Source organism: Phyllobates terribilis, unplaced genomic scaffold (genome assembly GCF_046119375.1).
Source record: "Phyllobates terribilis strain yellow unplaced genomic scaffold, ASM4611937v1 Scaffold_1__5_contigs__length_1240528914, whole genome shotgun sequence".
NCBI lineage: Eukaryota > Metazoa > Chordata > Amphibia > Anura > Dendrobatidae > Phyllobates > Phyllobates terribilis.
The window spans coordinates 310,551,482-310,568,521 of NW_027362761.1; the positions used below are offsets into that span (position 1 = coordinate 310,551,482).

Here is a 17,040-nt window from a genome sequence, read left to right on the forward strand (position 1 = left end):
TTCTAGAGTCATTGTACACAATATTCTAATATTATTCTACAGTCACTGTACACAATATTCTAATATTATTCTAGAGTCACTGTACACAATATTCTAATATTATTCTAGAGTCACTGTACACAATATTCTAATATTATTCTAGAGTCAGCGTACACAATATTCTAATATTATTCTAGAGTCACTGTACACAATATTCTAATATTATTCTAGAGTCATTGTACACAATATTCTAATATTACTCTAGAGTCACTGTACACAATATTCTAATATTATTCCAGAGTCACTGTACACAATATTCTAATATTATTCCAGAGTCACTGTACACAATATTCTAATATTATTCTAGAGTCACTGTGCACAATATTCTAATATTATTCTAGAGTCACTGTACACAATATTCTAATATTATTCTATAGTCACTGTACACAATATTCTAATATTATTCCAGAGTCACTGTACACAATATTCTAATATTATTCTAGAGTCACTGTGCACAATATTCTAATATTATTCCAGAGTCACTGTACACAATATTCTAATATTATTCTAGAGTCACTGTGCACAATATTCTAATATTATTCTAGAGTCACTGTACACAATATTCTAATATTATTCTATAGTCACTGTACACAATATTCTAATATTATTCCAGAGTCACTGTACACAATATTCTAATATTATTCCAGAGTCACTGTACACAATATTCTAATATTATTCTAGAGTCACTGTACACAATATTCTAATATTATTCTAGAGTCACTGTGCACAATATTCTAATATTATTCTAGAGTCACTGTACACAATATTCTAATATTATTCTATAGTCACTGTACACAATATTCTAATATTATTCCAGAGTCACTGTACACAATATTCTAATATTATTCCAGAGTCACTGTACACAATATTCTAATATTATTCTAGAGTCACTGTACACAATATTCTAATATTATTCTAGAGTCACTATACACAATATTCTAATATTATTCTAGAGTCACTGTCCACAATATTCTAATATTATTCCAGAGTCACTGTCCACAATAGTCTAATATTATTCTAGAATCACTGAACACAATATTCTAATATTATTCTAGAGTCACTGTACACAATATTCTAATATTATTCCAGAGTCACTGTACACAATATTCTAATATTATTCTAGAGTCACTGTACACAATATTCTAATATTATTCCAGAGTCACTGTGCACAATATTATAATATTATTCTAGAGTCATTGTACGCAATATTCTAATATTATTCCAGAGTCACTGTACACAATATTCTAATATTATTCTAGAGACACTGTCCACAATATTCTAATATTATTCTGGAGTCTGTGTACACAATATTCTAATATTATTCTAGAGTCATTGTACACAATTGTTAAGGAAACCTAACTACAGAAATGTTTTTCTTTTAGTCAAAAATACATACAGTACAGACCAAAAGTTTAGACACACCTTCTCATTTAAAGATTTTTCTGTATATTCATGACTTTGAAAATTGTACATTCACACTGAAGGCATCAAAACTGAAGTGAAAATCATTTCCGGTGACTACCTCTTGAAGCTCATCAAGAGAATGCCAAGAGTGTGCAAAGCAGTCATCAAAGCAAAAGGTGGCTACTTTGAAGAACCTAGAATATAAGACATATTTTCAGTTGTTTCACACTTTTTTGTTAAGTATATAATTCCACACGTGTTAATCCATAGTTTTGATGCCTTCAGTGTGAATGTACAATTTTCATAGTCATGAAAATACTGAAAAATCTTTAAATGAGAAGGTGTGTCCAAACTTTTGGTCTGTACTGTACATGTTAGTGACTCGCCCCCTGGGCTGTGGGGCACTCGGAACCAGGCAATAGGGAGACGATGGGGGTAGTAGTGGCAACCCGGTCCCGTGGCTCAGGGTGGTCAGACCAGTGGTAGTCCCTTTATAAGTTTTAAGTGATGTCCGACTACGCCACCCGTGGATTGCGGTTATTAGGAACCGCCGCTGCAAGGCAGACCGCTGGGGCTGATGATGTATGCAGCTGGGATGGTGTGACTCCCCACGGGAAGAGTGCGGCCCCAGGGCAGTGTAGTGGATGGTGGGAGTGATGGTGGTGAGAGTCCCAGTACCGGTAGTGCTGGAGGCGCGAAGGAGCACACATACAACAAGTTACAGTCCAGGGTCTTTACTCATAGTTCATTTGTTCCGGGTCACTTCTGTCAGCAGGGACCGCCCGAGCCGTGCTGCGTCCACCAGGTGTGGGGCTCGGTCAACTCCCAGGCAGCTCAGAAGTATGGCTCAGGACCCCCTTCAATCCTTCCTCTGGCCTGCCTCACCAGTGACCCACTTTTGTCCAGCTGCCACGAACTTGTGCGGGTAAACGTGGATCCCGTTCCCCGCTGTCCTTGATGGTGCCTTCCTAGCAGGTTTGATGAGGTGCTGCACCAATAAATGGTCACAGCCTCCGGTCTTTGGCTGAGGGTTGTTTCTCCTCCACCAACTTGGGATCCGGTACCCTTAATCTGCCTGACCCTTCACCCGGTATTCTCGTGGTTTCTTAGGGTCCCTTCCACCTTCTTGTTCCTGAGCCCTTCTGTTTCTTTCTCTTCTTTTCCTCCTCTCTGTTCCTCCTTCTTCTCTTTTCCCGTGGAGCTGGGCTGAGAAGGAACCACAGCTCCCCTTCACCTCCTCTCGCTCTCCACTCTCCTCCTCGGCCTCTCTCTAGGCCCACTCTGGAGTAGAGCTCCTACAGAGCCTCTACTCCCTGTCTTCTCCTCTCTCTGCACAGACTGTCTGACTCTAGTCCTAAGATGGTGCCCACCTTTTATACCTCCCTCTAGCCATGAGCCCAGGTGACCAGCAACCAATGGGCTCCTACCTACGCTCAGGAACCGTCCCCTATCTGCTCCTACATCAACGGGTATTCCTCCCCCCTCCCCACTCCATCCAGGGACATGGTCTGTCGTACCTGCATTTCTGTCTAATGGGAGTACCGTTGAGCTGTCCCTCGGAAATGGGGTAAGTGTGCTGTATGCAGCTAACTGAGCCCTGGTCCACACTCCATCCTTACCCGGGAGTGGAATATCACACCTCTGGCAGAGGTGCAATACCCCTGTAGCGACCGAACCCTCGGGGCGCTACATTAGCAAAAAAGAAAATTGCTTCGAAGGTGTCTATACCCTTTAAGTAAAACATATGATGTGGAATAAACTTCTAAAGGACTAGATTTTATTTAATATTAACTTATAATTAGTGTTTAAGAATGATGAATGCCAAATGAACAATTTTACAGTTCCTTTTTTCTAAATATATAAAGGTTGTCAGTCATATTTGAAAGCAGAAAAATTGTGCAGTAATTGAAAAATGTGAAGAGTGACCCAAACAAATCTTAGTGTGAGTCCATTCATGACTCGGCCCCACTGTCAGTATTTGGTCAGTATCCGGTCAGTAATTTTTCTCAGGAGTGGGAGCCAAATCCAGGAGTGGGTGATAAATGCAGAATTGGTGACTTGTTTCTATTATACCTTTTCTCTGATTGTTCCTCACCTGGTTTTTGCTCCCATTCCTGAGAAAAAATACTGACCGAATACTGACCAAATACTGATAGTGGGGTCGTGGCCTTAAAGGGATTGTTTGTAAAAATGTGCCTAACAGCAGGCAATGTGATAATATAATACGATAACCATAATTTGCCTCTCAAATTCCTCACCATCCCAACGTCGCCTCTTCTGTGGTCCCCTACATCATTCACGTGACTTTTGCGGGCAGTCACTGGTCTCACTAGTCATGTGCGAATCACTACTGAGGCCAGTGATTGCCTGCAGCAGTCATGTGATATTATTATGATGCATGAGGAGAACAGGTTTGGACTGAGGTCAAATTTTAATACTTGCAGCCATGAATTTGGTACAGGAAGCATCTATCCTCCATACTGGAAAACATACACATACCTAAAGAGAAAAACACTCACAAAGATACATAAAATGAGAATAAAATGATTACCGCATTAATGCCTATAAGTTGAACAGCTCCACAGGTTAAGAGGAGTGTGATCATCTGCCAGCGCACTGTACGATCCACCAGAAGATCCTTCAGACCCTTGATTTGTTCTCCGACCGCCTCCTTCTCTGTCATCATGCTCTTCATCTCCAGACTATGTTCTCCTGGACCCCATAGCTGTTGCATAGCTGGAAAAAAATACTGAACATATTGAATCTGATATAACAATATATAGAGTAGAGTACATTCCTCAAAATAATGTTTCTCACTATACCTTTTAGGCAACCATCTTTGTCACCTTTGTCGATAAGAAGGTATCTGGGATACTCTGGGAAAAAGGGTAATGTCACCAACTGAATGAGGGCTGGAATAGCACTGCATGCCAAAAGGAAAGGCCACAATTCCTCTGTCCCCATTAATTCCCTACAATGAAATTGAGTAAAGTTATAATGAAGAAAATGTTCTGAGCTTTAAAAAGAATAGAAGAAATAAAAAAATGTGTGATTCTGGAAAAGTGAGCTCAACTAACATACCATAAATACAAGGTGGCCTAACAATCTCCTTCAAATCTGTTATTGACCATACCTGAGTCCTATAATGAACCCCGTCAACTTCCCAATGGCAATGGCTAAAGAAACAGATATGGTGACCATTCCACGCTTACTCTGAGGGGCGCACTCCCCAATATACATTGTGTGAAGATTCAGACCCACACCTGGAAGAAACAGTAATATGGGGATACAGTAAAGCAGTGTCCCTCAATGCCAGTCCTCAAGGCCCAGCTGCAGATCATGGTCTCAGGATTTCCTTAGTATTGCACATGTGATGGGATCATGATCTGGTCTGTTGGTGGACCTTGAGGACTGGTGTTGAGAAACACTGCAATAAAACACACAAGAAATTAATATTGATTAGTGATGATCGAGTATGCCTCATTAACCCTTTTGGCGAGCACGATCGGGTGCTCGCCGAGTATTTTGGCGTGCTCGGAGTTTCATTCATTGTTGCCGTGCCTGCAAGTGTCACGGCTGTTAGACAGCTGTGACACATGCAGAGATTGCCTGTTTGCAAGGCTATCTCTGCATGTGTCACAGCTGCCTAACAGCCGTGACACTTGCAGGCGCAGCAACAATGAATGAAACGCCGAGCACGCCAAAATACTCAGAGAGCACCCGAGCGTGCTCGCCGAAAGGGTTAATGAGGCATACTCGATCATCACTAATATTGATGTCCAGGTTAAGTATACAATATGAACCATATTTACTTCCTCCAAGCTTCTGTAAGACATTCAATAGTTTACAATAAACCTAGCCAGAACAATGTGTGATGGTAAGCTGAAGGCTCCATTATTAAGACTAGCGTTTTGGATACCAGTATAAATAAGGGGCATGCAGGAATAAGATGTGCCGAATTATTTAGAGGCACACGATACTTAATGAATTCAGTGCATGTTTTCAGTGGCGTGCGCCTCCAAGCCCTCAAATGAGAGTAACTGGAGTAAGAAACGATGCTAGTTTTCTTAAATTTGATGGGCGAGTGTAGCAATGCCCATCTGATCCTGGCTCCTCCCCAGCTCTGTCCATTTTATTGAGCTGCCCGAAACTGACATAAGTACTCAAAAATTTGCAGTCTTAATACAGGTATAAGATGCGCTGAATTCATTAAGAGGCGCACGGCACTCAATGAATTTGGCGCATGTTTTCAGTGGTATGCGCCTCTCGCAGGAGAGAGGCTGGAGTAACATTTCTAGAGCAAGAAATGCCGCAACTTTTCATGAATTTAATAGGCGGGTGTAGTAACTCCAAGTCCAATCCCGCCTCTTCTCCATCTCTGCCCATTTTGTTGAACTGCCCGAAACTGGTATAAATACTCCAAAAGTTGCTAAAGTTTTGCGCAACTCCGCATTGCACAAAAAAAGTGACTTTTTAAAATGTTTTACACCAGTTTTCTGGCGTAAACACTTTGATGAATTGAGTCCTAAGAGTACGGCATATTCTGCGGAACTAACAAGTGATCAAAAGAAGGAGCAGTGGTGAAAGAATATTTTTTCCACATTTTGGCCATGGTCTCATCTGAGAGAATTGGGTCGATTATGCTAATGACACTCGGATCAGAGTTTGATCAGTATGATCCGATTCTCTCAGATAAGAGAATTGCAGCACACTGTGAAGAGAAGATGGAGAGCAAAATTTTTCCATCTTCTCTATTATGTAACTCCATGGAAATCGGCTGCACTCCACTATCTCTGGAATTCCCATAGACAATGAAGCAATGATGCACAGGTGCAGCCAATGCTCTATTTTAAAGGAGCATTTTAAAGCTTCATTCTCGGAATCAGTGGGGGACCCCTAGCAATTAGCAAGTTATCATCTATCTCACGGTTAGGTGATAATGTGACCTTTCAAGTGCTTTTTGTAATAAATGAACTATAGTCTTTAAACAAAATATAAAGATTTTCCTTATGTAAGAAATCGAACACACATTAATGACAATAATGTAACGGTTTCTTATTTCTGAATGTTAGGCTTCATTTTACCTGCATTAATTCCATAAAGGAACCTCCCCAAAATAATCATCTCGAATGACTGGACAGCGCGGCTCGTACACATCAGCATTGCTCCCAGTATAGCAATCAGGTTATTATATAATTGGGTATTCTTTCTGCAAGAGAAGTATGGGAGGAACAAGTTACATCTTGCAAATCACTTGTATTTCTATTAGGCTGAAAGTGATACAGTGAATCAAATATAAGTTACCTCCCGAAGGTGAATGCTAGATGTCCCACTATGAGCGAGCCCAGAAGACCACCAATGCTGTATATAGAGACAATGATGGACCACAGTAACATGATGGTGTCCGGATGTAGGACCGTGCCATATCGTTGCTCCCATGTGACATTGATAAACTTTTGAACATACTAAAAATAAAAAAGAACAGAGAAAGTGTAGAAGATCTATATGACTACATGATGAATGCAAAACGGTGTAATATCCAGTGTTTGCTTCATGTCATTTTCTGCTATGATTAATGGTCAGTAAGCATGTCTCCTTCAGATTATGGCCTTTACTTGTAATTTCCTTGTAGACCAAAGCATACCTACAATCTAAGGTGAAAACCAATATATAGTAGAAAGTTAACTCACTTTTGAGGGTGAATTGATGAGAGAAATATGGAGTCCATACTGGAACGTGCCACCAATTCCCAAGACCAGAGTTAGCAGTGGCAAATTCAGGGGCAATACCTGGGAACCCATAAAAACACACACAAAAAATACAATTACAATAATGTAAAAACATCTGTAAATCTGAAAGGATTTGGTCCAAGGAGTTCAATATACTAATGGCTTATATATTAATTTTACACCGGAAAAATAAAGTTTTAAGCAGAATTTGTACATTAAAGCGATCTGTTGCTATATTTTAGCATTTTGCATACACTACCATTCATTCTCATTTTCTTACATAATCTATCAAAAGTAATAGGGGAACAGCATAAAAATATAATTTTGCATACCGTATATTACTAATATTATTTTCCAATGCAAAGAAATCATACCACATGTGACAGAGGATGCTTGAGCAATGCATATATTATTTGTCATTTATGAGAAATATTTCTGAATTGTTCTTTTATGCTTTAATTCTGCACCTATTTTCATTAGTAGTAAAATAATCATTAGTAATAAACATTTCACTAGATCTCATTGCCTATAAATGAACGGTTCCAGAAGTACATACCCCAGAGGTAGGTAGAGCCATAGATTAGTTTAGGACGATGATGCAGTAGGATATCTGAGCTTCAGGTTAATGAGGATTTCTGATGAATCTCATGCAGTCACTTCTTGCCAGGTTCACTCTATAAACTTCAGGCTTTTCATTAGCTGCCAACTTCAGAATGATTGCAACTTTAACCTTTTCTATAAAACACAAATGTAGAGGATTTTTTCAGGACACAGAAAGAGTAATTGTTAAGAGTCAGCAACAGATAGGATCCAATTTCTGTTTCAAATAGGGCACAATATAGATGTTCCATTGTATTAACAAAGAGAATTAAGGCCCCCATACACATTAAACTAATGACGGCCGAACCTGCCGATATCGATTTGTTCAGCCGACACTCTAATGTGCATGGGGGCACCGGCAAACCGATTGTCAGGGAATATGTCAATGGGTTATGTGCAATTTCGGAGAAATAAGCCACAGGCAGAGATTTTTCTCGGAGGCTCTCTCGTAGAGAACACTGGAGCATCCGGCCGAGCGAATGCTCTTGTGTATGGGAGAGATGACTGAGATGGCTGCCAGCCGAACAGCTTTACATCATTATATTTAATCTTCCATTTTGTGCTTTTATGTAGTTTTAGAGAATATTTAAATTTGTATTACAGTGGCATGTAAATCTTTGGGCACCTCTGGTCAAAATTACTGTTATTGTGAACAGTTAAGCAAGTTGAAGATGAAATGATCTTTAAAAGGCCTAAAGTTAAAGATTACACTTGGTCTGTGTATTTTAGGCAATATACGGTATATATATATGTTTTCATCTTTTACATTTTAAAAATTTCAAGAAGGAAAATGGGTTGATGCAAAAGGGCACCCTTGGAGATTTGTGTGCTCAGATAACTGTGACCAAGGTTTGGGCTCTATAGGGTCCTGTCTAAATGGAGGGTAGGTCGAGTATACAAACCTCTGCTCCATTCATTGTCTTTGAGACGGCCAGAAAAAAGTCAAGTGCTGTCGGCTATCTCTGGTAGTCCCTCAAGAAATGGAGTAGAGGTCAGGGTTTAACCTACGCTCCATTCAGATGGGTCTCTGTAAATCCAATCCTCGGTAATGCTGGGGTCCCTATCTGATCTTGAGAAAACCTCCTTAATTTTGGATTATGAGTTTAGATTTAAGGGCTAGCTCACTCATAGTCTTACTTTGAATACATGCTTATGACTTCCACAAATAATAATTTTTTGATAATCAGAAAAAAATGAAGATGATACCCAAATTATTATAAATGAAAATAGTCTAAAAAAAATTCCAACATAATCATACTTTTCAATGATCAGCATGAATGATCGTTTGGTATTTCCACCAACCTCTGACTACAAAAATGAAAACATGCCATTAGGCAAACTTCTATCTAATGTGTATGGCCAATTTATCTGGCATCTGTCAGTTGCCTTATTTGCGTTGTGCTCTGTTCTTTAGTGTGTTTCTCCTAATATTGGTGATTGTAGTTAACATAAAATTGATTTATGATTACAATTTAGATTAAAGGGGTTGTGTGAGCCGGAGTAGCGGTGGGGGGTATGACTATAACAACGTAATAGTGCTCAATCCAATAGATTAACAAGCCCGGTATGTAATGGGCAGGCAAATGTAGAAAATAAAAGCCACGTTATTTCACAGTCTGAACAGAAATATGTCATTCTTTTTTTTAACCTCAGTTTGCAGGATGTTAAGATCTAACCCTGAATAAAAACTACAAATATAGTGCAAAATTAGCTTTAGAAAATAATACGAACAACAGAAATAAGATAAGATGTAGACTTACCTTTACCTTGCTAAGCATGAGGTTCTTTAACTCATCAGAAAGAAAAAATCTAACTTGTTACTAGGATTTTCTCTAACATTTTATGCTAGGCCTTGGCTCCCCCTCCTTTTGGTTTAAACGGTCAAACTCCGACCCCCCTCCTAAAAAACAACCCTGTGCCTTTGTTAACAAGTTGTCAGCTGCATTTCGCAAAACTAAGTGGAAACCATGCTACGACCTGCATAAACACAATTTACATCTTGTAATGGAGTCGTTTCCATACCCTTTCTGATGGTGTAAATCAGATTCAGTGCATGAGAAGAATGGAGCACTAGGCTTTTCAGATTTAAATACTATTGCTTGTTAGAGAACATTTTGGGGCATGTTGCATGTCACACACTCTCACATAATCAGGTCATCAAATGAGGAATTCAAGTGAACATCAAATCCCAATAAAAGTTTTAGAAAGAACCAATTTTCTAAATACAAAGGTGCTATTGACATGCAATTCTCACCAGATGTCGGTAACAACCCATCCAACCCACACAGGAAAAGAAATCAAACCCTAGATGTCCATAAATTAAGTAATGTGTAATAAAAAATGACACAGGGAGAAAGTATTGAACGCATGAAGAAAAAGAGGTGCAAAAAGCCATGGAAAGTCATGACACCAGCTGAAATCTATCAACAATTAGAGAGCAATCCTGCCATTTAGTGAAAAATAATATCAGCTGGTTCAACTGATAACCTATAAAAAGGTATCTCATTAGCAAAGTGCCACACAGGAAACATGATGGGTAAAACCAGTGAGCTGTCTCAAGACCTCAGCAACCTTATTGTTGCAAAACATACTGATGGCACTGGCAGGAAAGCGATTATCCAACACAAAATCCAGGGAAATAATGGCATTGGCTACAGAAGAATTTCTAAACTACTGAAGGTTACCTAGAGCACTGTTGGGGCCATAATCCAGAAGTAGAAAGAACAACATTTCACCATAAACCAGACATGACCAGGTGCTCCCCGCAAGATTTCAGACAGAGGAGTGAAAATAATTATCAGAAGAGTTGCCCAAGAGCCAAGGACCACCTGTGGAGAGCTACAGAAAGATCTGGAATCAGCAGGTACAATTGTTTCAAAGAAAATAATAAGTAATGCACTCAACCTCCATAGCCTGTGTGCACACTCGCCACACAAGACTCCATTGCTGAACAAAAACCATGTTCAAGCACGTATAAAATATACTGAACAGCATTTAGACAAGTCAGTGAAATACTGGGACAATATTGTCTGCTCAGATGAGACCAACATTGAACTCGTTGAATGCCATAATACACACTATGTTTGGAAGCCAAAAGGCACTGCATATCATCTCAAAAACACCATACCAACAGTGAACTTTAGAGGTGGCAATATCATGGTGTGGGGCTGTTTTTCAGCATACGGCACTGGCAAACTTCATATAGTTTTTGCGTGGAAGAATGGGCCAAAATCACACCTGAGCAATGCAGAGAGCAGGTAACAGAAGATCCAAACAAGTCTGCAGTGCAGAGCAGGAAACTAGGAAACCACCTGGAGCAGATCACAGGCAGAATACTCTAGCACTGATTAGAGGCTGGAGTGGAGTTATAAAGCAGGAAGACAAGGGGCACATGAGACAAAAGACACCATCTTGAAAGAGGGCAAAAAGGGACAAAATGTAATTAAAAATATTTGCAGTCCTGACATTACTCCCTCCTTAGAAGCGGCCTCAGGACGATCCTGGACCCGGTTTCTTAGGAAATCTCTGATGGAAACGAGAAATCTTATGTTGGGCATGATGCTTTCCACAGGTTCCCAAGAGTCTTCTTCAGGGGGATACCCTTGCCATCTTATCAGATATTGGAGCCGATTCCTGCGAAACCTAGAATCAATAATCTCTTCCACCACAAATTGTTCCTGCCCATCAATCACCACAGGCTGCGGAGGTGGCACAACACGTCCCTGGAAGGTATTAGGAGATACAGACTTTAGTAAAGAAACATGGAAAACTGGGTGTACCTTCATAGTCCTAGGCAACTTCAGACGGCAGGCCACAGAGCTCACAATACCGTTGATCTTGAAAGGGCCGATGAATTTCTGTCCAAGTTTCTGTGAAGGAACGTTCAACTTCAGATTTTTAGTGGATAACCACACGGAATCTCCTACCTTGAACATGGGTGCCGGTTTACGAAATCTATCAGCCGATTTCTTGTAACGTTCCTGAGCTGAGGTCAAAGATTCCTTCAGAACCTCCAGATTTTGCCTCATCGCAGTCAGCCTCTCCTCTACAGCTGGAACCGGAGCATTCATCGGAGACCTAGGTAAGATACTCGGATGGTAACCCAGATTGGCAAAGAAAGGTGTGAACTTAGTGGAGGCACTCTGAGAATTGTTATATGAGAATTCAGCTAATGGAAGTAACTCCAACCAATCATCCTGAAGATGGCTGACATAGCATCGTAGATATTGTTCCAAGGTCTGGTTGCTACGCTCGGTTTGACCGTTCGTCTGGGGGTGATAAGCGGAAGAAAGACAGACATTAATATTGAGTGCAGAGCAAAACTCCTTCCAAAATCTTGAGGTAAACTGCACTCCACGGTCAGAGATGATTTCATCCGGGACCCCATGCAGCCGAAAAACATTCTGTATAACCAAGTTCACTGTATCCTTAGCTGAGGGAAGACCGGGGCAAGGAACAAAATGAGCAGCTTTAGTCAGGCGATCCACTACCACCAGTATCGTATTCATGCCACCTGATGTAGGCAGCTCCACAATGAAGTCCATTGAGATAGACCCCCATGGGGGGGACGGAACAGGTATTGGTTGAAGAAGACCCGTAGGTGACATACAAGGAGTCTTATAACGAGCACATACCTCGCAAGAGAGAACATAGTCCTTAGTATACTTCAGGCAAGTCGGCCACCAGAAAAATCGGCTTAGGAACTCTTGCGTCTTCTGTACCCCCCTGTGACCAGCCACCTTGGAGTCATGGACCAACTTGAGGATCTGCAGACGAACGGCCTCAGGGACGTAGATATGTCGATCCCTGAACCACATGCCACCCTTAAGGACAAGATTAATATCAACAGGTGGATTGGCCAGAAATACATCACCATCATAGGCCTCCTTGAACTCCTTCCACAAGTCCTGATCGTGGATAACTCCGACGAAGTTGGCATCGGATAGAATGGTCTTGGACGGGGCTCCAGGTACGGAATCCGCAGCATCGATTCGGGATAAAGCATCAGCCTTCCCATTACGAGAACCTGGACGGTACGAAATAACAAAATTAAATTGATTTAAAAATAGGTTCCAACGAGCCTGACGAGGAGAAAGACATCTAGCGGATCTGAGAAACTCCAAATCGCGATGGTCAGTCAGCACTACGATCTGTTGTGTGGCTCCTTGCAGATGATGCCACCATTCTTTGAAAGCCACAATAATAGCTAGCAGTTCCTTGTCTCCCACATCATAGTTTTTCTCAGCTGAAGTAAGTCTATGGGAAAAGAAAGCACAAGGGTGTAGCAGAGTCTTCTCTCCAGTCTTTGGGAGAGAATGGCCCCTAAAGCATTATCAGAAGCGTCCACCTCCACAATGAAAGGAAGTGCTGGGTCTGGGTGGATCAACAGCGGTGCTGAGGTGAAACAAACCTTAAGTCGATCAAAAGCCTCTTGAGCCTGTGATGACCACTTAAAGGGCTTTTCCTTCTTTGTCAAGGAAGTAATGGGACGGACAATGTCAGAAAAATTTCTAATAAAACGTCTATAGAAATTTGCAAAACCAATAAAACGTTGGACCTCTTTAACGTTCCTGGGTACTGGCCAGTCAAGGATTGCCTGAATCTTACCAGATTCCATGTTCAGCCCCTGAGGAGAGATGACATAACCTAAAAACTGTATCTCAGAATGATGGAACTCACACTTCTCCGGCTTAATATACAGATGGTTCTCTTTCAGACATGTTCTTCATGTTCCTGTAGAGAGTCAGAAAAAATTAAAATATCGTCCAAATAAATCACCACAAACTGATCCAATAAATCTCTAAAAATGTCATTAGCCAGATGTTGAAAAGTCGCAGGGGCGTTACAAAGCCCGAAGGGCATCACCAGATATTCAAAGTGTCCATACCGGCATCTGAATGCTGTCTTCCATTCATCACTGGAACGAATACGCACCAAATTATAAGCTCCACGAAGATCTAGTTTAGAGAACACCTTGGCATGGCGGACTCTTTCCAATAATTCTGGAATCAAAGGCAAAGGATAACGATTCCATATGGTTACCTTATTGAGTTCCCGATAGTCAATACAGGGTCTTAGGGTCCCATCCTTCTTTTTTTACAAAAAATATAGGCGCCCCTGCTGGTGAGGAAGAAGGACAGTCATAATGCCTATGTGGAGGAAGCTGATCTGCTTTCATCTTGTCACAGATGTCAGAGAATGCTTTATACGCTGAAGATAAAGTGAATACCTGTACAGTAGATTTTGTATCCGTGGACTCAGGGACAGCTTCAGTTATCGCTGGGTTGCTCCTAGTCGGAAAAATAATCTCCTTGGTCTCCCAGTTGATAGTCGGGTTCTGAGAACGCAACCAAGTGATGCCTAAAATCACAGGGAAATGAGAAGAAATTAACAAGAAAGAAAGTTGCTCCTGATGATTAGGCTCCAACAAAATCTTAAGAGGTACAGTCTCCTGATCCACAGGCCCGGAGATTAAAGGTGACCCATCCACTGTTTCCATGGTAATTGGAGAGGTTCTTCGCTGTATCTCAATACCATGTTTTTGGGCAAATGTAATGTCCATAAAGTTGCCCCCTGCACCAGAGTCAATCATAGCTGCACTGGAAATCCACTGCCCTGAACACAGGATCTTAATAGGGAGTGAACAGTGAGAGTTCTTTTCCTTCAACTCCTTGGGAGGTGTAGTCATAGAGAGAGAATGGAATACAGCATTTAATGGCAGGCTACATTCAGAGATGTCAGATTCATCATCAGTGTTATCATACTCTCCTACCGCTGCTAACACCTTTTTAGGCCGCTTGGGACAGTTGATTAGAAAGTGGTCAGATTGGCCGCAGTAGAAACATAGCCTCTCTCGCAGGCGGTGCTCCCGGCGCTCATTACTCTCACGCCTCTGCACAGAATCAATTTGCATGGGCGCTTCTTCTACCTCCCGAGATGTTTTACCTGCAGGCTCTTTGGGAGGAAGGGAAAAGTTAGACATACGATTGAATACAGCCAATTTCTCCTGCCTACGTTCAGTAAGGCGTATGTCTATGCGTACACAATGCTGTATAAACATTTCTAGCTCTTGTGGTGACTCAGAGCGGGCCAATTCATCTTTTACAATGCTAGACGGACCTCTCTTAAAAATAGGTAATTGTGCATAACTGTCCCAGTTGGTATCTACCGCTAATCTCCTAAATTCAGTAGCATATTCAATAACAGAACGTTTACCCTTGCGTAAAGATAGTAAAGCAGACTCAGCGGTAGCACGGCGGTTAGGGTCATCAAACATTAATGCCATAGCGGCTAAGAAATCATCCAAATTATTTAACCGTGGGTCACGAGACTCGATCATCGGATTCGCCCAGGCGAGTGCTCGTGAGGTCAGCAGCATAATTACACACAATACCTTAGATCTATCAGTAAGGAAGCGGTCAGCATGTACATCAAAATATAGCATACACTGATTCACAAAGCCACGAAATTTGTCACGTTCACCATTAAATCTGAATGGAGGCAACTTAGGTGGGCTAGCTGGTGGCGGTGTCCCAGAATGTAAAGTCACTTGTGCCGCCATTTGAGTACTAATGTCCTGGAAAGCCCGTCTGTACTGGGAGTCCAAGCCCGCAAGTTTGTTTTCCTGGGCCGCCATTCGGGTATTTAAGTCCTGTAAAGTTTGTTCAAATGCTTGTTCATTACGTTCAATGCTTCCAAGTTTCTTTTGCAGACCTTCCACCTCCTTCTGAAGAGATCTAATTACGGAATACACCTGCTCTAATTTGCTTTCTGTAGACATTGTTCCAGCAGACTCCTTATTTTTTGGGCTAGAGTATCCTGTAATAATTATAATGGATACCACAGGAGTCTTTTTGTGTGGAACAAAGATACAACAGAACACAACTTATAGGTGTCAAAGTGTATATTATAAACACACGGTGTTTTAAACAAGTGCAGACGAAAACACAAAGTTCATAAACACTCAGGGGAACATGCAATTAGCAGAGCAGTTTGTAAAGCACTGTTCACTAGAGGATGCTAGAAAACAAGGAAGTCTTTATCAAGTCCAAACAATATATATTATATAATCCAGGGAGGCCTGGGTAGGAAGTCCCAGATAATGCAGCACAGTCTCGTGCTCTAAATGTAATCAGCAAAGCAATCTGTAAAGCACAATTCACACTAGAGGATGCTAGAAAACAAGGAAGTCCTTATCAAGTCCATGCAAGGAAGTCCATACAATATTTAGATAATCCAGGGAGGCCTGGGTAGGAAGTCCCTGATAGTGCAGCACAGTCCCGTGTTCTGCAGCTATTTAAAGCAGGTGAGTCAGAGCAGAAACCAGCTTACTTGTTAGCAGAATGCAGGTGAAGACTGAGGCTCAGAGGTAGCAGCAGGAGCAGCCAGGAGAAGGAGGAATACTGGTAACAACTGAATGCAGTTGAATCTCTGAGAGCAGGTAACAGAAGATCCAAACAAGTCTGCAGAGCAGGAAACTAGGAAACCACCTGCAGCAGATCACAGGCAGAATACTCTAGCACTGATTAGAGGCTGGAGTGGAGTTATAAAGCAGGAAGACAAGGGGCACATGAGACAAAAGACACCATCTTGAAAGAGGGCAAAAAGGGCCAAAATGTAATTAAAAATATTTGCAGTCCTGACAGGCGTCTTGAAGCAGTCATCACCAACAAAGGCTTTTTTACGAAGTATTAAATAAATTTCAGTAAGCGTGTTCGATATTTTTTCCCTGTGTAATTTCTCATTATTGAAAATAACTTAATTTATGTACATCTATGGGTTGATTTCTCTGTCTGTGTGGATTGGATGGGCTGTTACCGACATCTGGAGAGAATTTCATGTCAATAGCACCTTTAGAAATATTGTACACTTAGAATATTGGTGACATGTTTAATACTTATTTCACCAGCTGTATGTGTATGTATATACAAATATATATATACAGTATGTATATACAGTGGTGTGAAAAAGTGTTTGTCCCCTTCCTTATTTTTTTTTTTCATGTCTGTCACACTTAAATGTTTCAGATCACAAAACAAATTAACAAATTTATATATTAGACAAAGATAACACAAGTAACACAAAATGCAGTTTTTAAATAAAGGTCTTTATTATCAAGGAAAAAAGAAATCCAAACCTACAGGACCCTGTGTGAAAAAGTGATTGCCCCCTAAACCTAATAACTGGTTGGGCCACTCTTAGCAGAAACAACTTCAATCAAGCATTTGCGAAAACTGATAATGAGTCTTTTACAATGCTCTTTTGGCCC

General features: G+C 40.9%; 1 pseudogene; it reads right to left on the minus strand.

Moving 5' to 3' along the window:
* LOC141167047 (solute carrier family 2, facilitated glucose transporter member 9-like) overlaps nt 1–7,749 on the minus strand; it is a 34,475-nt pseudogene extending 26,726 nt beyond the window's left edge.
* Nucleotides 7,750–17,040: the final 9,291 nt, after the last annotated feature.